At 42.3% G+C, this 26904-nt stretch overlaps 1 long non-coding RNA gene across 1 annotated transcript; it reads left to right on the top strand.

Moving 5' to 3' along the window:
- The first annotated feature begins 1316 nt into the window (after positions 1 to 1316).
- On the top strand, positions 1317 to 26904 carry LOC124233401 (uncharacterized). The gene is made up of 3 exons (XR_006887051.1): positions 1317 to 3511; positions 15746 to 15858; positions 24665 to 26904. It is a non-coding gene; the product is annotated as an uncharacterized LOC124233401 (long non-coding RNA).

A 26904-nucleotide genomic window follows, 5' to 3' on the forward strand; every position in this document is an offset into this window, starting at 1 on the left:
AGCACAACAAAGGCAACTTGAGGAGGCTGCACAAGGCTTAACTCGGCACTCGTCCGCTTTCCCAGCTTCCGAAAGCAGCTCTCTGCGGCCGCAGGGACCGGGGGGACCCCCGAGGCCGCCCTGCCGGCGGCTGGGCTCGGCGCCGCTCGCTCCGCTTTTGTCTGGCAGGCTCGGAGGCTCGGAGACCCGGCCGCCCGCCTCCCCGGCACCCCTTCCCTCTGGATCTTTCTCCACACCCGGCCCTCGCCCAGGATTGCTTGCCGTGGGCTTCGCTCCCTCGCCGCCTCCCCTTGCAATCTCGGGCTCTTTTCAAACGCCACTCGGGCTCCGCCGGCGTCTCCTACCCGGCCGGAGCCTCCGGTCACGGAGGGGGCGGGGGTGGGCTCTCGGAGAGGAACAGGGAGGGGGACACAAAGCCGGGCTGACCCCCCGCCCCCCCCCCCCCCCCGCAAAGCAGCCTGGGATCAGCGACCGACTGGTTGGATAAACAACCCTCCCATCCCGCCCCTCAGCCGGCTCCCACCTAAGGGCCGCCCCCTCCCCCAAAGTGCACCCGAGAGCCGGTGACAGCGCTGCAAGTCGCCGCCACCCAAATTCGGCGCCCGGTGTCACTTGCGAGGGAGGGGGCAGGGGCCCGGGGCCTAAATCTCCTCACCATAACCCGGTACTTACAGCCGTATCATTCGCTACCGTTGCCGCTGCGAACCAGACAGCCGCCGCCTTCTCCTCCACCCCAATGAGGTTAAGCGCTCGGTGCGGGGATTAAAAAAAAAAAAAAAAAAGCAGCCGCGAGCGCCTGCGCACTGCGGTCTCCCTTTCTCCCCTTACCGCCAACGAGCCGGCTGTACCATAGAGAGTGTAAACCGGGACCAGAGAGGCGGCTCCCTCTCTATGGTAACGCCCCGCGCAGGCCCCGGCCGGGCCGAACTGCGATTCGGGACATACAAATCCCGGGAGCTTTCCCCTCCTGGCAAACGTCAGATGACCCTGATGGGGACCCGTAGGGTAAAGGTTATTTCAGACAAGGGTGGCCAAGGTTCAGTAGGGCCTTCTGGGGAGTTGCGGCAAAACTCAGGCTGGGCAAGGAGGATCGGATCTAAGCCGCCACGGCAGTAGAGCACCAGAAAGTCGGGAGTGTGCTGAGGAGAGCTAGGGTGGAACCAGGAAAGCCTGGGTAAAAGTCTGGCCGGAAACTCCTTCGGTCCGGGCTCTAATACCTGAAGGCAGCCGACTTTCACTTCCGGGTTACTCGTGGTCCCACCCCCACCCCCCGCCCCCCCGCCCCCCCATCGAGCGATTTGAATGAAGGAAATTGTGTCCTGCGGCTTCCCGTCCCTCGCTGGCCTCCGTTCTCCCTTCCTATCTGAAGTAGCAGCGGACGCTTCGGCCGGAAACACACATTTTTAACGGTTTTTTGCCCCTTTTCAAGCGGAGCGGGCCCGTGTAGGCCTCGGAGGTCCTCGAGGCGGCCGGCTGGAGTCTGTTTCTTCCTTGAGGATCTCCACAAAAAGCGCTGCTTCCGTCCTCCCGCTCGCTTTTCTCTCGGATGCTGTGAGGGGAAAGGTTTCCCAGGGTAGAAAACGGTGCGAGTGACGGGGCCGCCTTAAAGGATGCTGAAGGACCACAGTTGCCGCGTCAGGCCCGTGCGCTCGCGGGAATTTGCCGTGGAAAGCTTTTGTGTGAGATTATTCGCGGCCTCGGGGAGACCGCTCTTCCTCCATCTCGACGTGCGGACCATCGAGTTGTCCCTGGAGCCCCTGTGCGCCGAGCTCCGTGCTGCTGGCGTGCATGTGTGTTGGGCGCGGGATGCGGGAGGAGAACTGACATGCTGCCCCTGATGCTCGCGCGTAGAAGAGATAGTTGGAGAGACTCAGCCACCGCATTAAACAGAGCCGGTGTAGGCCCCTCTCTGGTGCAGGAAAGGGAGAGGAGTGTGGTCTCAAAGAGGAGGGACGACCTGGAGGCTGTGACTCCTGGTTTGATCTGGAAAAGATAACCGATCTTTCGGGCGAAAGCACAAGCAACTTTTTGGAACTGGACGGTAACGGTGAAAGAGCATTGCAGAGAAGAAACACCGTAGGACAAAGGCTCGAGAGGGAGTGGGTGTTACACTGGGAGTTCACTGAAGACAGCAGTCTAACTGAAATGGGGGGAAAAGACCAACCACAGGACTGGAAAGTCAGGTTTGATAAATAGGATGGAGATTTTAAAAAAATTTTTAATAGAGGTAAAATACACATAACATAAAATTTACCATCTTAACCACTTTTAAGTGTACCCTTCAGTAGAGTTAAGTACGTTTGCATTGCTGTGCAGCCATCTCAGGAACTCTTTTCCTCTTACAAAAGTGGAATTCTATAGCCATTAAACAACTTCTCCTAAGCCCCTTTTGCCAGCTCTTGGCAACCGTTCTACTTTTTGTCAATTTGACTATTAAGGTGCTTCATATGAGAGGAATCATATAGTAATTGTCTTTGTGCAACTGGCATATTTCATTTAGCGTAATGTCTTCAGTGTTTCTCCGTGTTGTAGCATGTGTCAGAATTTCCTTCCTTTTTGAGGCTGAATAATATTCCATTGTGTGTACATACCATGATGGACACTTAGGTGACTTCTACCTTTTGGCTATTGTGAGTAATGCTGCTATGAACATGGGTGGTCAAATATCTCTTTGAAACTCTGCTTTCCATAGGTTGGGGAAGCTTTTGAAACCAAGTAGAGAAATCCATACTGTTTCAGATCCTCAACTGGGGGTAGTAAAATGGTGGAAGGACTGCAGTTGGGACTAGAAGGTCAATACATGCTCCATTTATAGAAAGCACTTATGGAGGCTGTAAGATATGCCAGGCGTTGTACTACTGCTTTGTGTAAATTAATGATATGTCACTGAATCCAAAATAAACGTGAGCCAATTGTTACCACATGTTACTGTGAGAAAATCAAGCTTCTGGGTTACAGATGGGCTGAGGGGAAGCTAACCAACCACACATACACAGAAGTGGTCAGGAAATAACTCCCATGGGAGCTGGGCATCCGTGGCCCTGACTGTTCACTGGTTTATTCAAGGATATTGAAAGAAAACAGTTCACACGTAAAAGAATAGGCTGACATCAACAGCTTTCACTGTCACATCACTGGTATGCCTAGGGGCTTAACAGCAAAACTGCGTTCCGAGGTCCCTAACAGAACCCTGTGGTTTGAATTCAGGTCTGTTCGTTGCCTTTAAAAAGTATAAAGTGCCGGGTAAGTACGTCTTTGTGTGTGATACGGACGTTAGTGAGGCCATCATTCCCAACTCAGCTCTTCCTCTTTCACTTTACGTTCTCAGAAGTCCCGGGACATCATTCAAAGCAACGATCTCCACTTGGCAGATGAGGAGATTCAGGGCCAGAAAGGAAAATAATTTGCCAGCCATGGCTGATTGGTACCAAGGCTGCAGCTGAAACCTGAACCTCCAGAATTCCCACTCTGTGCTTTGGGCTCCCTTACGAAGATAGATGCCACAGTCTGAGTGAGTGAACGATGTTTCTATTCAGTCAGTTTCAACTCTTTCAGGGATATATGCCAAACTCCCATGAAGCTAGTGCTGGTTAAACAATGAGGCCGAGAGAATAAGTGCATTATAAAGAGCATTCATACCCTCAACAATATTGCATACCAACTATGTGCCAAACACTTAGCAAAGCAGGAGAAAGTCCCTGTTCTCAGGGAGAGGAGATAGAAAATAAAGTAATAGATAAATTACATACTCTGTCAAGTAGGATAGGTATTCTGGGGAAAAAATGAAGCGGTGCAGGGAAAGTGGTGCTGAGGATAGGGAAAGAGATTTCTGTTTAAATAGGACAAGGCGGTGCACTAAGAAGCCAACTTTGAGCAAAGATCTGAAGGAGGTGAGGGAGCAAGAAATGTCCTTTATCCGGGAGAAGAACTTTCCAGGTAGACAGAGTGGCAAGTGCAAAAATTCTGAGGCAAGAGGATGCCTACTACATTGTAAGAACAGAAAGGAGGCCGGAGTGGCAGAAGCAGAGGACGGGAGGGGAAAAGTAGGAAATGAGGTCAGAGATAACAAGATGCCAAATTGTGTAGGGACTTAAAGGGCATTGTAAGGACTTTGGCTTTTATTAAGGGAGATGGGAAGCCATTGGAAGGTTTTGAGCAGAGAAGTACATGATTTGACTTCTGTTTTGAAAGAATCACTGTAGCTTCTGTTTTGAGAATGGAATGTAGGGGAGTAGGGACTTTTGACAACAGATTATAGGGGAGCAAGACGGGGACAACTTAGGAAGCCACACAGTACTCCCAAGTGAGACGGTGATGGCTTGGGAAGCATGCAAGCAGTGGAGGGGTGAAGTGTCACCATATTTTCAGACATGATGACACACAGGGTTTGATGAGTTAATTGGTAGAGTGTGCGAAAAAGAGGAGTTAAGACTCCAAGATTTTTGGCCTGAGCAATTTGAAAAATGGAATTGCACTTTACTGAAATGAGAAACACTGAGAGGAGCAGGTTGGGGATGGGAAGAGAGAAGAAATTAAATTTTGGAGATGTTAAGTTTGAAATGCCTGTTAACACATGGAGATATCAAGAAGGCAGTTAGATATATGAGTCTCGCTTGTATATCTATAAGTTGTAAGTTGTATAAGAAGAAGGGTCCAGGGGCCGGCCCAATGGCATATTGGTTAAGTTTGCCCACTCTGCTTTGGTGGCCCCGGGTTTGTGGGTTTGGATCCTGGGCGCAGACCTACACACTGCTTGTCAAGCCATGCTGTGGTGGCATCCCACATGCAAAATAGAGGAAGATTGGCAACAGATATTAGCTCAGGGCCAATCTTCCTCACCAAAAAAAAAGAAGAAGGTTCTAGGCTGGATGTGTAAATTTGGGAGACATCAGCATGTAGAGAGTATTTAAAGCCATGAGATCATCTAGATACTAAGTCTAGACAGATTTGAAAGAGTTACCCAAGGACCAAGCCCTGGAGCACTCTGTCAACAAAAATAATCCATAACCAATCTATAAATGAAAATTTGGGAGAGTTTATTCTGAGCTGAAATCTGAGGACCATGGCCCAGGGCCTTTCTTCCCGAAGGAAGAAAGGGCACCAAGGAAGTGAGGTATACAGAGTGGTTATATACCCCCAAACAGGCTGTTTCACATGTGATTGAAATGTCCTTCCCACAATAGTCACAAGATTGCCCTGTCGGCACAGCGCTTGATGGACACAGCAGGTAGTGGGTCTGCTATCTTGGCAGGTGCAGCAGGAAGCAAGTCTGTTATCTCGAGCTGGGTGGTCACAGGTGAGCACAGCAATCAGTTCCTAGCCTAAGGAAAGATGCTTAATCTTTAAGGAAACGCCAATGTTGGGAGGGGGAGGGAAGTTGTACCTTTATCTCAAAGGCCTTTGTTCTTGCCATAGGGAATGTCTAAAGCAGATATACAATGCATGCTCAATGGCCAAGGGTCAGGCCCTTTTGGAAAAACAAGGTCAGGCTGAATTAGGTTTACAACAAATGGCTTCCTCATATACTCCAATATATCCTATTGGTTGCCATTTTTATTTGTCAACTCTAGCTTTAGGGGTTGAGATGGTAATGAAACCAGCAAAGGGGACAGAAAGAGCAGCCACTGAAATAAGAGGGAACCAGGAAAAGCAGCCAAGTCAATTGCTGATGGACTGTAATGGTGAGGATGAAAGCCTGATTGGAATGGGTTCAAAAGAGAATGGTAGGTACACAATTCGAGACAGGAAGAGTAGATAATTTGGAGGAAGATTTGGTTGTAAGGGTAAGGGGGCAGAAAATTGGGGTGATTCTTCAAGAGATAGGTAGGGTCAAGATAATTTTCTTTTTCCTTTTTTTCTCCCCAAAGCCCCGTGGTACATAGTTGTACATTTTTAGTTGTGGGTTCTTCTAGTTATGGCATGTGGGATGCCATCTCAGCATGGCTTGATGAGCGGTGCTGTGTTGGCGCTCAAGATCCAAACCGGCGAGACCCTGGGCCGCTGAAGGGGAGCGCACGAACTCAACCATTCGGCCACAGGGCCAGCCCCAAGAGAATAATTTTTTAACTATTTCATCTACAAATATTGTAGCATTTCTAGGAGATAAGATTCTTTTCTTACAAAGATAGATACCGAACCTCTTGATCTCAGGTTCATGTGCCCTGTGCTCAGTAAGCCAATCACTGAGCTATGGTGCTTGGAGATGGAGGAAGTTTATTCGAATTCACCAAAACAAGAAGCTGGCAACATAGGTTCTCTCAAATCTGCCTTAACAAAAGGAGAGAGCATTGGGTTTTATAGAGCTAAGGGCTTGAGAGAAGGAGTTTTGGAGAAACAAATAGGAAATTGAGTTTCTTTCACTCCAGATAAGCCCTTGGGCAATCAGACTTCTGGGCATCAGTGGCAGCTGAGGGCTGGTTATCTGGTGATCCTAACTTGCTTAAAGGCATTCTTTTCTTCTGCAAAACAAGCTCAAAAATCCTTGTGACCCTTGAGTCACCCCTCAGGTTAAACAAGAAAACAGCAAATTGACAAGGTTAACGTCTTTTCATTTGTGATGCTATTGGGAACAAGGTCAAGGGGTAATCCTGTTCTTACTGAATATTTACAGTGACCCTCAGGTACCCAGCTTCAATATAACCTCAACATCACTACACACGTAAGAAGTAATTCCTGGTATCATCTCCTGTCAATCTTCAAATGTCCGTGTCCCAAAGTTCTTTTGCTATCAGTTATTGAGATATAATTCGTATACCGTACAATTTACGCATTTAAGCTATACAATTCAATAGTCTTCAGTACTGACGAGATTTTCACATATTGGGACATACAGGGTAGCTATTCTGGTTCAACACAGAGTCAGCTTGCACTAAAGAAGCCTCACTTATGGCCCATCAAACATAGATTGTACATCTTGTCCAGGCAAGTAATCCATAATCTATAAATCAAAATTGGGGTGAGTTTATTCTGTGAACCAGCTTTGAGGACTGTAGCCTGGGGGCTTCCTTCTCCAAGGAAGGGAGCACTCTGCAGAAGCAGGGTGTACAGAGGTGTTACACACGGTCTTGCAACAAAGGATGTACATCACGTGGGACAGGAATATCTCTTTTACAACAGTCATGAGATGCTTTGCTGGCACAGCAGGTTAGTGGTCACAAGGTGAACACAGCAGGTCTGTAATTAACCCGTAGTTTCTGGGAAGAGATGCTTATCCTAAAAGAAATGCTGATTTGGGGGGAGGCAGCATCCCCATCTTTGAGGGCATCATTCTTGGCTTTGAGACACTGTAAATGTTTAAAGCAGATGTACAATGCATGCTCAACAGGCCACATCAGGCTTTTCTGGAAAAACAAGGTCAGGCTGAATTAGTTTTAAACTGAATGGCTTCCTCATGTACTCCAGTATATCCTATTGCTTTTCATTATTTCGTCAATCTGCTTTAACCATTAAAGTGAACAGTGCATTAAACATTATCTCAAGGTAAAAGAGTGCACTTTGTTAAGATAAGAATTCAAGGGCCAGTCCAGTGGCACAGCGGTTAAGTTCGCACATTCCACTTCAGCAGCCTGGGGTTCACTTGTTCAGATCTTGGATGTAGACCTACACACCACTTGTCAAGCCATGCTTTGGCAGGCGTCCCACGTATAAAGTACAGGAATATGGGCATGGGTGTTAGCTCAGGGCCAGTCTTCCTCAGCAAAAAAGAGGAGGATGGGTGGCGGATGTTAGCTCAGGGCTAATCTTCCTCAAAAAAAAAGATAAGAATTCATACTTTCCCACCTACAATGCCAGTATCAGTAACACCCTATCAGTACCCCTATTGGTAATGCCTCATATTTATATTTATCCATTCATTAGTTGATGGACATTGAGTTTTTCCAAAGCACTTTTTGGCTATTGCAAATAGTGTTTCTGTAAACACTCTACTACAACATTTTGTGTGGACATGATTCTGGGGTTTTTTTTCAGGAAGATTAGCCCTGAGCTAACTACTGCCAATCCTCCTCTTTTTACTGAGGAAGACTGGCCCTGGGCTAACATCCATGCCCATCTTCCTCTACTTTTTTATACGTGGGACGCCTACCACAGCATGGCTTTTGCCAAGCGGTGCCATGTCCACACCCGGGATCTGAATTGGTGAACCCCAGGCCACCAAGAAGCAGAACATGCGAACTTAACCGCTATGCCACCAGGCTGGCCCCTTGATATGTGTTTTCATTTTTCTTGGACATATACTTAGGAGTGGAATTGCTGATGATAAATTATAAGTGTATGTTTAACCTTTTCAGGAATGGCCAGAATGTTTTCCGTGGTGAAGGTGCCATTTTACATTCCCACCAGCAGAGTATAACGGTTCCAGTTTCTTCCACGTCCTCACCAACACTTGTTATTATTTGTCTTATTTATTATACCTATTCTGTTAGGTGTGTAGTGGTATTTCACTGTGGTTTTGATTTGCATTTCCCTAATGACTAATGATGTCAAGCATCTTTTCACGTGCTTATTGGCCATCCTGTATATCTCATCAAAGAAATGTCTATTCAGAGCCTTTGCTCATTTTGCAATTGTGTTGTCTTTTTTATTATTCATTTATAAAAGCTCTTTATATATTCTGGATTTAAGTCTCTTATCAGATATATGATTTGAAAATATTTTCTCCTATTCAATGGGTTGTCTTTTCACTCTCTTGTTGATGCCCGTCAAAGCACAAAAGTTTTTAATTTTATTGTCCAATTTATCTATTTATTCTTTTGTCACTGTGTTTCCGGTATCTTTCTAAGAAACTGTTATGTAATCCAATGTTTTCTTCTTAGAGTCTTAGACTTTTGGCTCTTATATTTAGGTCTTTGATCCATTCTGAGTCAATTTTTGTACATGGTATGAGGCAAGGGTCCAAACTCATTCTTTTGCATGTAGCTATCCAATTGTCCCACCACTATTTTTTGGAAAGCCTATTCTTTCTCCATTAAATTGTCTTGGCATCCTTGTGTAAAACCAATTGACTATAAGTGTTTGGGTTTATTTCTTGACTCCAAATTCTATTCCACTGATATATATCTGCATTCTTACACCAGTGCCATACCGTTTTGACTACTATAGATTTGTAGTAAGTTTTTGAAATCAGAAAATATGAGTCCATCAACTTTGTTTTCGTTTTCTGGTGGTTTTGGCTATTTGGGGTTCCTTGAATTTCCATATGAATTTTCCAATCAGTTTGTCCATTTCTGCAGAAAAGGTAATTGTAATTTTAATAGGAATTGCATTGAATCTTTAGATCAGTTTGGAGAGTGTTGCCATCTTAACAATATAAAGTCTTTTGAGTTATGAACATGGAATGTCTTTCCATTTGTTTAGATCATTTTTAATTACTTTCAGTAATGTTTAATAGTTTTCATAATCTAAGTTCTGCACTTCATTTGTTAAATATATCCCTATATGTTTTATTTTTGGTGCTATTGTAAATGGAACTGTTTTCTTAATTTCATTTTCACATTGTTCATTGCAAGTGTATAGAAGTATAATTAATTTTTGCATGTTGATCTGCTATTCTACAACCTTACTGAACTCATTTGTTAGTTTTTTAGTGGATTCCTTAGTATTTTCTGTATACAAAATCATGTCATCTGAAAGTACAGACTTTTTTGCTTCTTCTTTTCCAATCTGCATCCCTATTATTTCATTTACTTCCCTGATTTTCCCAGCTAGAACCTCCAATACAATGTTGAATAGAAGTCATGAGAGTGGACATCCTGGTCTTGTTCCTGATCTCGTGGGAAAGCATTCAGTCATTCACCCTTAAATGGGTGTTAGCTGTGGGCTTTTCCTATATGGCCTTTGTCCAATGGAGTTTGTTCTCTTTTATTCCTAGTTTGTTGAGTATTTTGTCATTAAAGAGTTTTAGATTTTGTCAAAGCCATTTTTTGTATCTATTTTGATGGTCATGTGGCTTTTTGTCCTTTATTCTATTAATATAGTGTATTACATTAATTTTCAAATATCGAACCAACCTTACATTCCTGGAAGGAATCCCACTCAGTCATGGTGTTATAGTTCTTTTTATCTGTTGCTGAATTTTTATTTGCTATTATGTTGTTGAAGACTTTTGCGTCTATATTCATAGGGGATATTAGTCTCTAATTTTACTGGAATTTCTTTGTTTTTGACAACAGGATAATGCCAGCCACACAGAATGATTTGGGAAGTATTCCCTCCTATTCTTTTTGGAAGAGTTTGTGAAATATTGGCATTTATTCTTTTTTTAATGTTTCACAGAATTCACCAGCAAAACCATCTGGGCCTTGCCTTTTCTTTGTGGGTAGTTTTGTTTTGTTCTTCCATTAATAATTTGATCTCTTGTTATAGGACTATTCTGATTTTCTAATTCTTCTTGAGTCAGTTTCAATAGTTTGTGTCTTTCTAGGAATTTATCTATTTCATCTAAGTTATCTAATTTGTCAGCATTCAGTTGTTCATACTGTTCCCTTATGATCATTTTTATTTCTGTAAGGTTGGTATTAATGTACCTCTCTCATAAGTTTTTTATAATTTGTTCAAATCAGGATCCAAACAATGCCAATACGTTGCATTTGATTCATTTGTCTCTTAGGTCTCTTTTATTACATGGATTTGCCCTCTAAATCTCATTTTTCCTTGATATTTATTTATTGAAGATACCAAGTCATCTGTCCTTTAGGTTTCCCACATTCTAGATTTTCCTGTTTGTGTTCCTGGGAGTCTCTAGCATGTTCTTCTATCCCCTAGATACTTGATAGTGCTGTATGCTTTATTCTGATTCAGGTTTGAATTTTTATTTTTTTTAAGATTGGCACCTGAGCTAACCATCTGTTGCCAATCTTTTTATTTTTTTCTCTTCTTCTCCCCAAAGCCCCCCCCCCCCCCCCCCCCCACACCGCTGTATATTCTAGTTGTAGGTGCCTCTGGTTGTGCTATGTGGGACGCCACCTCAGCATGGCCTGATGAGCGGTGCCATGTCCGCACCTGGAATCAGAACCAGGGAAACCCCGGGCCGCCAGAGTGTGTGAACTTAACCACTCAGCCATGGGGCCAGCCCCTGGTTTGAATTTTTTGGCAAAGCTGCATCATACATCCATAGGAGGCACATCATTTCCAATTGTCCCTTTTTATGAAGTTCGCAGTCATCGATGACCATTGCCTAGGTTCATTATTATAACTGGAAGAGTCTGGTTGAAGGCAGAATAAGTAAAGTGGAGCAGGTGAACACCATCAATCTGTAGTACGTGAGATCTTTGGAAGTTCTCTTGGGATCGTGAGCTCTACATTCTACACTATTTTCAGAACCTTGGAGTCAGGAGATGAAATCTACTCCTGGTTCTGCCACAAACTAGCCGAGCATCCCTGGCAAATCATGCTTCCTGTTTGGCCTGGGTTTTCTTATCTACAGAATGGGGGCATAGACTATACACGAACCTCTAAGGTTTCTTGCTATTCTAGTGTTCTCTGACTAAACACTTAAGTAGTGGACTTAATCTTTACCAAATATGATTTAGGAGGATTAAAAAGGAACTGCTGACATTATATTCATCCCATCATACCAAGGGCCTAAAAACTTTATGGGTTTTTTATGGGTTTTCTTGATTTTTCCAACAGTTTTGAGGATGATTTTTTATTAATTATCTTCAGCCATACCTGTTGTTATCTATATTCTGATTGTATTTTACTCAGCAACTGATTGACAGATGCCTGTCTTAGGTATCAGTTCATATAGAAAATGTGGTTTGGGCATAGAAAGCTTTCTGGAAGCAAATACACCAAAATATTAGCAAGTGATTCTCTCTGGGTGGTAAAATTATGGTTCATTTTTTTAACTTAAGTCTGAATTCTTCATTTTATTCTGCAAACATGTATTTTTTTAAAAAGTCATTCTTAAACGATTTGATAGCATATTTTTGACAGCATGCCCTAACAAACAGAAATCACTAAATTCTGGGTAAGAAGATTTCTTTCTCTTCCTATGATTCAGGTAGGCATTATCTTCCAGTCTAGGTTAGCCTAAATACTTTAGTAATAGGTACTTACATCTAATTAGATAGCCTTATTTAATCTTCTTCAGTAATCTCAGTGAAAAAGAAAATATACTATGCCTACTTAAATGAAAATTCAGGAAGAACAGCAGCAATACATACTATCAACGTCTGTGTCATAGCCCATATGGAATCTGGATTTGCGCTTCTTGGGTAACAGGTAGTCTTTGCGCTTCTTGGGTAACAGGTAGTCTCTTTGCTGGAGTAGTGGTGTGTTTTACAGAAGAGTGTGGGCAAAGGCGGGGTGTGTCTTTTGTATATGTTGAAAGCAGGAGATTAGAAACTACTTTGCTAAATCGTGTTCATAACAACTCCCTGGAGTACAATTACTCTCTGCTTGACGTACCTGGTCAGTATGACCCACAGAAGGAGACAATACAGGTGTCGGCCTTCCTCTCATGGGTTTCCCCACCTGGCAAGGTGTTATGCTGCTGGTGTGCCCCTCTGTAGACACCTTGATGGCAGTTACTGGAGAACTGGTAGAGTCAGAGGTGCTCTCATAGCTGTCAATTCACTGTGTGACCCAGATGAGTCATTTAGCCTAGTCACAAGCACCAAGGTCACTTCATCTTTAATGGAGAGGCTACTTCAGTTTCCAATGTAGTCACAACTAGTGAAACTGATATTACAAAAACCCACTTCTCAGTAACAAAGGCAGTATGAAAGTCAGCCTTCTTACCACGAGAAGCATGACCAACCCAGGTGGTTCTGTAGCCAGCTCTGACGCAAAAGAAATGATTGAATAGCCCTTTAAACCTTACCTGTTGCCCAAAGTGTCATAATCTGGATCTGTTCAGGCGTTTTGAAAACCATTCCTTATATCTACTAAGGACAAAGGCCACATGCCAAAAAGTAGGTAACCTGACATAGAGCTTTAGTTTGGGGATTTTCTTTTGAACTGCCATCAGTGCGGTCTCTCAAGTAACAATGGTCCATGCCAATTCACAAGTGGACTCTTGTGCCAGCGGCACAATCAAGCCAACCAAACGCAAAGAACCATTTAGAGACATGCAAAACCAAGTGAGGGAGCAATTTGCTTTCATTTTGTCCATTATCTAATAGCCTCTCCTTTGCCAGAATTTGACTTGCCCCTGGGTATGCAGAGCTGAAAAGATACAATTTTTACCCTCAAGGGAGTCAGTTTAGTAGGGAAAACAGAAATTACTAGACTATACAGTTATTACAATGATGGACTATCAAAAGGGACACTTAGTAGGTGTGGGTGGGCCAAAGAAAACTAAGAAGGAATGAAGGGAGTGTTCTTGAGCCAAACCAAATAAACAAAACTGAAACTCACCATTATGACAAACCCACTCTCAGAAGTAGAATATTGATTTAGACTAGTTCTCATTTGGAAGGGTTTATTTATTCTAATAATTTCAAGCAATCCTAAGTCTTTCCATTTTAACAAGGTCATTTAGAGTTTTAAAGATATTTCCAAAAGTAGGAGTAATTTGACATGTGGGCCATCATATACATACACACACACACACTTCACGGTCATCCGGCAAAGTGAGAAGAGTTCATCAGCTAGATCAGAATGTGGAAGTGAAACTTACCCACTGTGTCTGCTTTAGTAACAGCAGCACATTCCTGCCTGTGTTTGTTCCCTTATATTAAGGATGAAATCATTCCAACCATCGACTGTAAATCTCGGGGTGCTGCCTGCCTGTCGTACGTGGGAACCTTTGACGACGACTCCAGAATTGCGCAATTGTGTTTCTTCTGTTTTTGTTTTTGCCACATTAACTGTATCAGGTAGTGCTTGAAATAGAGGTGGAATCTGTTACTCCGCCAGCTTACCATTTAACAAGTCAAATGATGCATTAAGAAAGCAAATTTTTTAACTATAAGATGTGTATTTGCCATATTTCCTGCTTAGTCTTATTTAGAGCTTTCTATGCCTGGATGAAATTCTCTTGCCTTCTACTGTTTGCAATAACTCAAGTCCTTTTTCTTCTTTTCAGATAATCTACTTATATTTATGCCATATTTTCTAGTTTTTCTTATTGCTTCATCTAATTTCTAAATAAACCTAGAATACACAATATTAGTCTGTTCACAGTCACTAAACTAATATTCTCAAATGTATTTTGATTTTGTGAGTTCCCAAAATTTGCCTTTGCTTGTGCATGATTTAGCTATGTAACTTACCTCGCACTGTCTTCTTTCAAGAACTTGGCCACACTGCATTTCTCGCCATCATTTCCCACACTGCACTGGCATTTTGAGTCATCTGGGATGAGGCACCCTCCCTGCTATTAACTGTGTAATGTTCAAACTCGGCTTGCCCGTCTCCTTTCTTTTGAATTTAAACACCACGTGAATTAAACTGACCTTACTTGCTTTCAACCTGTAATTCCTGACTGCAACAGGTAGTTGCCAACTGTTGTAACTGACAGGTTTGACTAGAAGCTGACCGTTCTTACTCCCACTGAACTTAATATTTGGCATTTGTATAAATTCAAATGGGCCCTCTTTGTCCATTGATAATACAGTATCTCCATCAACAGGAAGTAATTGTGCCATACCTCAGAAAATAGACTCCTCTTAGTGCCAACCAGGGGAAAGCAGGAGAATTTTACCGCAAAGAGGCTATGAGCCCCTTCAAGGGATTTACCAGACGAGTGCTGGTGTAAGTTACAAAGACAGTGCTAGTCTCTACCCCGAGGAGCAGCCAGGACACTTGCCTGATGGCAGGTGGGGTAAATTGACTCTTTGTACTTGCAACTTGGGCATGTGAAGAATACAGCATCCCTCAAGTCCAGAGATTTGAGATCACCAGTGTTTATCCAGCCGGCATGATGGCGATGAGAGAAGAGAGAAACTTCAGAGCCAAGGAACGTTTGACAGAGCCTTAAATCAATCCTGCCTTAGAATCGTGGAAAGTTAGATCAGGAAGGGACCTTAGAGATCCTCTGCTCCACCACCCCTGTTTGACTGTGAGGAAGCCGAAGGCCCGCGCAGTTCACGGATTCACCCATGGTCTTGCACTCCTGGCTAGGGACAGAGTCAGAACTGGAACTGGATAATCCTGACTCCGTTTCAGTAGTCTTAAAGCTGGCTGATGAGGAAATTTGACACCCCCCACTCTGAACCCATGTTCCCAAAGGTTTGCTGTATCCAGCTCGTGAATGCCCCTTTCTCTGAAAATTAGGCAAACAGGTTGGAATATTTTAGAAAGAAAACACTGGCTGTAAAGTGGGAAGAAATTCCTGTATGGACTTGCCAACTAGAAGCAAGTATTTGGCTTCCCCAAGACAAGGGAGAGTCTTAGTCATGAGGTTCAAGGTAGAAACTGATTGTGTCACCAGGCTGAGGGCAGACAACCTTTTTTGGAAGCAGTAGGCTGAAATTAGAACTGAATAAAAGAGTTTACAAAAACTGGAATTTGGAGCTCTCACAATACCGGGAGTTATTTTGTTTTTGTTTGCTTCTGGTGAGGTATTTCAGGCACACAAACAAGAACAGAAACTGTGATGACCTCCTCGTACAGCCCAGCTGATCTCATTCCCTCCCTCCCTCCTGAATTTGGTGCTTATATTGCCACACCTGTTGTGTTTTTCCTATATATATAAATGTACCCGTTAGCAATATTTAGTATTGTGTTCATAGTTTAAGTGTTATATGAAGGCTATCACATTGTAGGTACCTTTCTGCAACTTGCTCTTTTTTTTTTTTAGATTTATCCTATGGATAAACAGGATGGCTCCAGTGAATTTATCTTAACTACTCTATGGTATTGCACCGTAGGAATGTTTTAGCATTTATCTAATCTCCTATTGATGGCCATCTGGTGAGTTTCCAGAGTTTTTGTTTTGTTTTGTTTGCTGTTTTTTTTTAGCCTTGCTATATAAACATTTTTATAGCATCCTCTCCTGATGCATGTGTGCAAGTTTCTTTAGTGACATTTACGAGGTCTTGGTGTATACACATCTTCAACTGACAAAAAGATCTCAAAAATAACCAGCAGAATACGAGTGTCCAACACTAACACTGTGTATTTCCAGAGTTTCTAATTTTTTACTAATCTGAAGAGTGTAAAATGGTATTTCCTTATGGTGTTAATGTGCATTTCCCTGGCCTCACGGGGCTGAAGATCTTTCCACGTGTTCACTGGCAATTCGGATCTCCGTTTCTGCCTGGGCCACTTTTCAGATGGGCTGCTTGTCTTTTTATTATTGATTTTTAGAAATTTTTCTTTAGTCAGGATATAAATCCTTCATCAGTTATATGCAGCCAATACTTCTCCCAGTCTGGAGCGTGATTTTTCACTTAATGGTGTCTTTTCATGATCAGATTTATCAATCTTTTCCTTTTTTTTTTCTTAAAGATTTTATTTTTCCTTTTTCTCCCCAAAGCCCCCTGGTACATAGTTGTGTATATTTTTAGTTGTGGGTCCTTCTAGTTGTGGCATGTGGGACGCCACCTCAGCATGGCCTGACGAGTGGTGCCAAGTCCGCGCCCAGGATCCGAACCGCCGAAACCCTGGGCTGCTGAAGCGGAGGGCGCGAACTTAACCAGTCAGCCACAGGGCGGCCCCAATCTTTTCTTTTTTGATTTATGCTTATTATTTCTTCTTTTAAAAAAATCTTTCCCCTCTCCAAGGTCATAAAAATATTCTATATTTCCCTCTAGTTTTTTTTAAGTTTTGGTTTTTACAACCTTTAGATATTTTGTACACCTAGAATTTACTTTTGTGTGAAGTGTGAGGTAGGAAACTAATTTTATTTTTTTTCAAAATCAACAACCAGTTGTTTTGAAACCTTTCGCTGAGAGTGCTATCCTTTTCCCAAAAAGTGGGTAATTCACTTTTGACGTATATTCTGGATTCTCTGTGGGTTCTGTCAGGTTCTCCTTCCACCCCTGTGCCTTTCCACAGCACTGTAATTACTATACCTTTATAGTAAATTGCAGTATCTGGAAGGTAAGCGCTTACCTGACAAGGGAGCACAATGCGAGCTAGCTGTGGTTGAGCTTCTCTCCTGAATCCCACCCAGGAGGATGCATGCCACAGGGAGGAAAACCCAGAAGGAGGCTGTGGGATGGGCCGGTGGGGCAGAGGCTGAGTAGCAAAGTTGGAATCCGGGACCTGGAGCTCACTGTCCTGGAGCGGGGAACTCTGTGCTCTGTGGAGGCCTGCAGGGCCCTCCAGAGAGCACACGTGTCCTGTGAGAGAGCCAGGCCGTGGATGCCTGCCCACAGGAGGCCTCTGTGGTCAGTCCGCGTTACGAGGTAAACCGACAGCCACAGCAGGAGATTCCAGTTACTCCCAGTACAGGAAAAAGACATTTGCTCTGAAAATGAACTTAAGGGAATAACTCCATTTATAATAGCATCAACGAGACTAAAATACTTCGAAATAGATTTAACAAAAGAAGTAGAAGACTTGCGCACTGCACGTTGTTGAAAGAAATTAGGGAAGACCTAAGTAGATGGACTGGAAGACTTGTTGTTGTCTGACCTACTACTCTCCAAGCTGATCCACAGATTCAGTGCAATCCCCATCAAAATTTCAGGCGTCGTCTTTGTAGAAACTGACAAACTGCTTCTAAAATTCTTATGGAAAGGCAGAGGACCAAGAAAAGCCAAAAATGTCTTGGAAAAAAAGAATAAAGGTGGAGGACTCACATTCCTGATTTCAAAACTCACTACAAAGCTACAATAATCAAAACAGTGTGGTGCTGGCTTAAGGATAGACGTATAGACCAATGGAATAGAATTGAGAGTCAAAAAACAAACCCAAACATCTATGCTCAATTGATTTTCAACAAGGTGCCAAGATAATTCTGTGAGGAAATAGAACAAATGGTGCTGGGACAATTGGGTAGCTACGTATAAAAGAATGAAGTTGGATCCCTACTTTACACCATACATAAAAAATTGGTATAAACCTAAAACTGCTCTAAAAAATAAATTCAATTTAAATTTTAAAAAAAGACTCAAAAAAGATCAAAGACCTAAATAAAATCAAATCTAAAATCAAATCTAAATAAAAGTCTACAAAATAAACATGGGAATAAATCTTCATGCCCTTGTCCTTGGATTAGGCAATGGTTTAGATATGACACAAAAAACAGGCAACAAAAGAAAAAACAATAAACTGAATTACATCAAAATTTAAAACTATTGTGCTTCATAGGAGACTATTAAGAAAGAAAAAAAGACAATCGAAGCAATGGGAGAAAATTTTTTTTGCAAATCATGTATCTAATAAGGGTCTAGTATCCAGAATATGTAAAGAACTCTTACAACTCAATAATAAAAAGACATGTAACCTAATTTAAAAATGGGCAGAGGATATGAAGAGACAGTTCTCCAAAGAAAATATACAAATGGCCAATGAGCCCATGAGAAGATGATCAACATCCTGGGTCATTAGGGAAATTCAAATCAAAACTACATTGAGACACCACGCCCACCCACTGGAATGACCATAATTTGGAAATCAAAAAAGCCAACAGAAAATACCAAGTATTGGTGAGGATGTGGACGAGTTGGAACCCTCATCCAATGCTCCTGGGTATGTAAAACGCTGTAGCTGCTTTGGAAAACAGTGTGGTAGTTTCTCAAAAAGTTAAGCATAGAGTTAGTATATGATGCAGCAATTCCACTCTGAGGCATATCCCCAAGAGAATTTAAAGCATACATCTACACAAAACCTGGCACAGTCAGGTTCACAGGAGCATTATTCATAATAGCCAAGAAGAGGAAGCAATCCGAATGTCCCTCAGCTAATGAATGGACAAATAAAATGTGATCCAGCCAAGGAATGCTGGATAATAATGTATATTATTATATATTGGAATAATTATATGTTGCAATCCAATAATTATATATTGGAATGATGGAATTATTCAGCCGTGAATAATAGACCTTGAAAATATCCTAAGTGAAAGTAGGCAGAAATGAAAGGCCACAAATAGTATATGTATTGTCCATTTATATGTAATGTCCCAGATAGGCAAATGCAGAGAGAAAGTAGATTAGCGGTTGCCTAAGGCTGGGGTAGGGGGAGGGTTGGGGGGTGAGGAGGCATTGAGGAGTGGCTGCTAATGGGTACTGGGTTCCTTTTTGGGGTGATGAAAATGTTCTCGCATTAGATAGTGGTGTTGGTTGCACAACCTTGTGAATATACTAAAAAATACTGAATTGTACACTTTAAAATGGAGAGTTTTTATGATGTGTGAATTATATCTCAATAAAGAAATGAATCACCTCAAAAAAGCAAAAGACATTTGCGTTTCTTCACCCTCTGTTTTCCTTCTCCAGCACCCGAGGAGCCACAACCTGGAAGTGGGACCAGCGGGAGGGAGTCAGTCAGCAGACCCCGCCTCACACGAGGTCCCCGCTGCCCGTCCTGTGAGGAGGGAGGGGGTTGCTTTGCATTAGATATGAAAATAGAGTTAAACTGAACTGGATCGTTCCACTGACTAAAAGACATGGACATGCAATGATAGGGGCCTCAAATGGCCTTGAGGCCTGGGAAAGGAAGGCTTTCAGAGCAAGTTGAAGGCGGGGATGGTACAAGAAGTCAAATCACTCCATGTTTGAGTTTTACCGGATTGACGCTTCTCAGTAAACGGTCACATTGATGTAGTGCGTGGGGAAGAGCTTGTGCAGGCAACGCCGCGTGAACCAAAGCTCCCAGTGGTGTTCTTGTTTGGGGAGGACAGGGTACGTGCTCTGAAAGGATGAGGGTCAGACAGCACAGTGCGCCTGGGTCCTGACCTCTCAGTACCAGTCCTTACGAAAAGGAGACGGGGCTCGCAGAAACAGCTGGTTCCCACCGGAGCTGGGAATGGGCAAGGCAGGACTGGGGAAACTCTTTCAAATAAAAGCAAATACCGGCCAGCCCAGTGGCGCAGCGGTTAAGTTCGCACGTTCCGCTGTGGCAGCCCGGGGTTCGCTGGTCCAGATCCTGGGTGCGGACCTACACACTGCTTATCAAGCCGTGCTATGGCAGGCGTCCCACATAAAATAGAGAAAGATGGGCACGGATGTTAGCCCAGGGCCGACCTTCCTCAGCAAAAAGAGGAGGATTCACGGCAGATGTTAGCTCAGGGCTAATCTTCCCCCCGCCCCCTCCAAAAGAAACAGGTTTTTAAAGACCGGATTGTGTCAAAGAGACACAGAAGCAAGCTGAAGGGGACTCAACGAGCCAAGGTTGGGGTAATTTCCACTAACCCATTATTAGGAAATTGTTAATTAGATGGAAGGAATTAAGCGTTTATCCTACCTTTCCAGTGAGAAATGTATTTCAGAGTAAACAGACATTCCCAAGTGATGAGGGAAAGCTCTTCTGTAGAGAGGAATGCCAGCTAATAAATGTAGGACCAATGAGAGAACAAAGAAGTTTGAGTTTCATCAACCCTTACGAAATAGTTGATCCAGACAATTACCAGCAGATACCAAAACCATGACTTGAAAATCTGATGCAGCACTTTCTGTCTGCATGGTGTCATATTATCCTGTGATAAACATAACTGTTCAATAGACGCTGTCACGGCTTTAACACACGGGTCACTCCCAGCGTTGCCAACAGGGGCAACACCACACGCTGTACCTCCCCATGTGATGCAGTATGTCATAAACAGCATCGCCTGTGAAATGATTCTTGGCAAAATATTCAAAATCAGACCAATTAAGACTTAGATCTAACTTACCATTTTTGGGAAATATAGGAGAAAGAAGAACAAAAGAACTGATATCAAAAGGAAACAATCGGGTGAATCTAGAAGTTGAAACATTCTATAAGACAACCGTTCTGACCTCTTCAACAAGTCATTGTAATGGGGAAAAATGAGAGGCAGAGAGGCTGTTTTAGACTGATCGAGGTTTAGGAGTCCTAAGAATTAAATGTAACATATATCCTTGATCAGATCTTGATTAAAAAGACAATTGTAGAAGCCACTTGAGGAATATTACGGTAGTCTGAATATGGACTGAGCAGTATCTTAAAAAATTCCTGTTAAATTTTTTAAGCGGAACAATAGTATTATGGTTATGTAGGAAAATATCGTTATTTTTTTGGAGATACTTACTAGGCTATTTCAAAGTAAGAAAGTATACTGTAATTTGCTTTAAAATACCTCAATAATAACAACAAAAAATGAAGCAAATTTGCCCAAATATTAACAATTGTTAAATCTAAGTAAGATTTTTTGAGTGTTCATTATACTATTCTTTTCTATGTGCTTAAAAATTTTTATAATGAAAGCTTTAAAAGAGAAACAAAAAAGTGAACTTAAACAACTCTAAAACTCTTCTAGAGCCGCCTCTTTAATTCTCTAGTCCTTTACCAACAAGTCATCTTCCATCAACTGCTGTCTTCCTTCTCCCATGGTCTAAACACTTGTCGATGCATCACGCTAATTGATTGGAAACTCTGTCACCATGCTTGTATACATAACACGATAAGAAGAAGAGAAGCGTCACTGTTAGGAGGCAAAACGTCAGCAATTCTGATTTCACTGATTGAAATGTTTCACTGTTCTGTTGGAGCTGAGTGACAATTACGTCCCCCCATCAGTTTTTTCTTTTTATAATTCATTGTATTTTTATAAAATTATATGTAAGTAGTTTTAAGACTCAAATAATGCAGAAAGACAAGTCCCTTGTGTACCGTCCGTCACTTAGGAATGTGTAGAGAGCAATGAAATTAAGAGTAAGGATGACAGAGAAAATGAATAAAACCAAAATTGGTTCGTCAAAAACAGTAAGACAGAACTCTGATAAGATTTTTAAAAAAAGAAAGGAAAATGTAAACAAAGAAGAAGCAACTAGAGAAAGTAGAAAAGGAGAAATAACTGAAAACAAAAATGAGATTTAAATTGTAAACTAATGTTTTTCTTTTTTTTTTTTTTTGAGGAAGATTAGCCCTGAGCTAACTGCTGCCAATCCTCCTCTTTTTGCGGGAAAGACTGGCCCTGAGCTAACATCTGTGCCGATATTCCTCCACTTTACACGTGGGATGCCTACTACAGCATGGCTTGCCAAGCGGTGCCATGTCCGCACCCAGGATCCGAACCGGCGAACCCCGGGCCGCCGAGAAGCAGCACATGCGCACTTAACCGCTGCGCCACCAGGCCGGCCCCTGTAAAATAATTTTATAGTAAATATGCACCAATATTTTAAAACCCACCAAAAAATGGATAAATTTCTGGAAAAATAAAAAGTTCTAATGTTGATGAAAGAAGAAAGAGAAAATTAGAATAGACCAATAAGCATTAAAGAAAATGAAATTGCAATTAAGCACTTCTCCCGAAAAAGCACAGGCCGAGACAGTTTGACAGGCGGGGTATGCCAAATTTTCAAAGGATGGATACTCTTATTACATACTCTGTGTTTCAAAAAATAGAAAATGAGCAAAGGCTGCCAAGATGATTTATGAGGCTAGTGTAACTCTGAATCCAAAAACTGGATAAGGACATTATTTAAAAAGTCAGTTAGGCTGATATCATATATAACATATATTTTTATATCCAATATAAAATATTAGCTAACTGAATCCAACAGTGAATTTAAAAAAATAATAACTCAATGGAGAAACTTTAGAAGCATCCCCTTGAAGATTAATGGAAAATAAAAACCTGTCTACCCCCATGACTACCCGTTAAAATTATACTGGATGCTCGGCAGTGCTATGAGAAAATGCAATAAGCGATATGGGGATTGGAAGTAAAGAGATCAGCTGTCATTTTGTGAAAAACAATATGATTAACGTAGAAAAATCAACAGAATCAACAAACCAGTGCAACTGTCTGGATGTACCATATCTTATTCAATCAGTTCCCTGTTAACAGGCACTGGAACTGATCTTTTGCTGTTAAAAATCGTGCCATGATGAATAACCCTGTGCGTGAGTTGTTACATATTTGTGGGGGTCAGTCTTCAGGGTAAATTCCCAGAAGTGGTATTGCTAAATCAAAGTGTAGATGCATATGGAAGTTTGTTAGCCAAATTCACTCCAAGTGGTTGCACCATTTTATGTCCCAACCAACAATATGTGAGTGCCTGTTTCTTCACAGCCTCGTTAACAAAGTGCATTGTCAAACATTTGGATTTTTGTAAATCTGATAGGTGTAAGGTGTTATTAGTATCTTATTGTAGTTTTCATTTACATTTCTCTATAGTGTAGGTTGAGTGAGGTTGAAAATCTTTTTGTATGTTTAAAACCATTTGCTGGGTCCCGCCAGGTGGTGCAGTGGTTAAGTTCACATGTTCCGCTTCGGTGGCCCAGAGTTTGCTGGTTCAAATCCCTGGTGTGGACCTATGCACTGCTTGTCAAGCCATGCTGTGGCAGGAGTCCCACATATAAAGTAGAGGAGATGAGAATGGATGTTAGCTCAGGGCCAGTCTTCCTCAGCAAAAAGAGGAGGATTGGCAGCAGATGTTAGTTCAGGGCTAATCTTCCTAAAAAAAAAAAAAAAACACCCGTTTGCCTGTGTTTTTCTGGTCTCTTTTTACCTATTTTTCTATTGAGTTTTTGCTTGTCTCAGTTTTTGAAAAGTAGCTTTGTTTTTTTGTAGTTAAAAAGAGGGAAACAATCTGAATGTCCACAAATTTGGGGATGGGTTAATTATTCTATATGCATACTATGCGATACTATACAGCTATAAAGATTAAAGTTGGTAGGCTATGATTCTATGGAAAGATCCCCACCTATACTGTTCAATAAAAAAGCAATGTTTAGAATAATTTAAATACCATGATCCCATCTCAGAAAAAAATAAGGTCATACATAAGGCTGTATGTAAGAAACTGTTATATTTTCCACTGGGAAGTTGCCAAGGGTTGAAGATGAAGAGAAAGGTTTTATTTTTCATTTTATAGCCTTCAGTATTGCACAGTGAGTTTGAACAGCAAATCTCAATCAACAAACTCAGTCCATAGTGTGCATAAGGTGCAAGAAACTCTTTTCAGATTCCGAGCCCCATCCCTCTGGCAAATGGGAAATTGAACCTCAGTTGTCATGGGCCCTCCTCCCTTCACCCACAGAGCGAAGGCCCTGCAGTCTAACACAGCAGCCACATGTCTTTCAACGACTGAAATAAAGACCACCACAGGTAGAGGGAATACAAAGCTGAGTGTATTCACTTGCCAGGCAGGGGAACACACACCGGAGAAGAAACTCACTGAGTAGTTCTCCGAGAAAAAAATCAAAGGGTTTTTTTAAGGACCAAAAAAGTGGTTGTGCTAAGCGTTGGATACCAGCACCCTGGAGAGAACCAAAGGAGCCTACAGACCTGTGTAGAGGTGGCTGAAGCAAGTCCTGTCATCGGTTGGTCACTTAGGTCCTGCAAGGGGCTGGAGTACGGGGGTCACTCAAAGTTCACGGTCCTTCCTCAGCGTTAACTGATCGGCCCCACGCCATGGAATACAAGGTTCAGTTTGTACATCCCTGGGCAAATGCTGCTGCCCGTGGAAAGTGTTCTACCATCCCCTCTCTTAGCCCTCCCTTTCCCACAGCGTCACGGTGACCGCAGAGAGCACAGGCAGTTTCCCAGATTTCAGGTCTATGCCGCTATCTTTGATTCACATGACAGTCTCACACAATTTCTATGTGTTTATTTAGGTCACTTTGGTTTCTTTTGTTGTAGAATCTTCTAGCCTGTGAACCAACAGAATAGTGGTGGTGCAGCACCACTTAAGACCGTGCTAAAAATGCACTTGACGCAGCTGCAGGGAGAACACAGCCAACGTCGCAGAACGTCCCCTAACAGCCTCCTGTCTGGTGCTCAGCTGTAAACTTCCCATTGGTTGGCTGTTCCCACCTGGGACGACCACTTGACTTGTTCTTGACTTTTATGAAGGAACCACTGTCTCCCCTGAAGCATCTACTCAAACGCAAAAGGAGGTATTAGGCAGGGCTCAAACGCTGCTGTGTCTTGTCAGCGTTAACTACAGTGCGTCTGTTTCCAGCACCGTGGCAGCAACTAGGACAAGGCTTTCTTGCTGAACCTGTATAGTGACACAGTCCACACAGCTTCACTTGCTGTCATTGCCTTTGTTAGGGACAGTTTCAAAGGCAGCATTCCAAATCAGAGATCCTAAGCCAGAGGACGAAACGCACACATGGAGTACTGGAACCATGATCTCAGGCACATGGATATAAGAGCCAGGTCATTGAGATGCCACCAGCGGAGAGGTAGGAATGCTCCTTAATGGTGGAGGAACCTTTCCCAGGTGACACACCCCTTCCTCTCTCTGAGTCCCAACTTTTGTAGTGATAACGCTGTCGCACAAATACGGGAAGCCATGACAGGTGTACCCTGTAATTTGGGTAAATTGTCTAAGTATCCTTCTCAAGTGTCTGAGAGGCGTTATGACCAAATACGCCTTAGATTACAACACAGGAGAGCAGAGAGATTTTCCTTGATGGATCAGTTGAGAGAAAGAGTGTTAGTAGTCATTTCCTGTGTCGTGGCACGATCAGCGATATTTTAACTGGCTTCACAGAAAACTTATCATCCTGGATGGCGTAATTTTTACTGATGAGGTTGTTAATTGTGAGCTCATCAGAAGCAAAATTTAATTTCCACGAATGAATCTTATCATAACTGGAGCTGGTGGGATTTTTAGCAGAAAACTTCAATAGAAGGGACCTCCTGGTATCCAGGGAAGGGGCACAAACTCAGTTAGTTACATATCCTAAGGCTCCTCCAGCCTTACTGAGTCCAACAGATGTGTTATCTATACAAAGTCTATCCCAGAATTAGGAGAATTGGGATGGTCATTTAAAAAACAAAATGTTTTGTAATTTAAAGTAGTTAACAAAAGAAAATGTAAATCAGTAGGCCTATTTATAGGTACTGAACTTGATCCAAAGAGCTTGGGTTCAGCAGTCACTTCCACCTCGACCTCTGCTCTGGAGGAGGAATGTGCTGGCAGTCCTGACTCAGCTGTTCCATGCAGCCTGACAACCATGTCTGCGCTGATGTTTGTCCTGCCACGGTTCAACTTATCATTTCATTCCCTATAGGGTCCATAATCAAGATTCCCTGGTGTGTCCTTTCAGACTTTATGATATTTCTTCCAGGAAACTCAACCTCTGATCTGGCGCTTCTAGAAAGGACCTGTAGGCAAATGTAAGCAGAAAAATTACAAACCAGCCTGTGGTTGATATGACTAAATTGCTCTGGTTAATTTTTATAATCAGCATACAGAATGGAGGGAAGTAGAATCCTCTATTAAGATATAATACTTATGATTTATTCACTGTATAAGGGTCTGGGAGCATGGTTTTTCTGAACCTGAAAAGTATATAACCACTGAAACACACTTATATAAATAACAAGTTACTTATATGTAATTCAACTAGAAAGACTGAAGTTTTCTTTTGACATTTTCAGGTTTTAATATTTTGGTTTGGTAAACAAAATCACTCTCGTATGAGTTTTCAGTTTTTTAAACCTGTGCTATCTAATATAATAGCCGCTAGCCACATGTAGCTATTTCAAATTAAATTATTTAAAATCAGATAAAATTAAAAATTCAGTTCCTCAGACATACTAGTCACATTTCAAGTGCTCAACAACTACACGTGGCTGGTAGTTATAGTATTGGACAGTGCAGATCTGGGACATTTCCACTGTCTCAGAAAGCTCTATTGGACAGTGCTAATCTAGAGAATGCCATATGAATCTGGTTGTATTCATTGCCTCTCCTTTGTAAGATGAAGAACCAAATCTTGTGTTTCGCCATGGCTGCCCAGGAAACCCCAAAGATATTTTAGCTGTAAAAGACATCTTAACAGTTTCATGATTGCAAATTTGGGAAAGAGCAATATTAAAAAGAGTCATCAGGATAGATTGGTCACAAAAACAAGATGTTGTTGTCT

The sequence above is a fragment of the Equus quagga genome, unplaced genomic scaffold, assembly GCF_021613505.1.
Source record: "Equus quagga isolate Etosha38 unplaced genomic scaffold, UCLA_HA_Equagga_1.0 201502_RagTag, whole genome shotgun sequence".
Classification (NCBI taxonomy): Eukaryota; Metazoa; Chordata; class Mammalia; order Perissodactyla; family Equidae; genus Equus; species Equus quagga.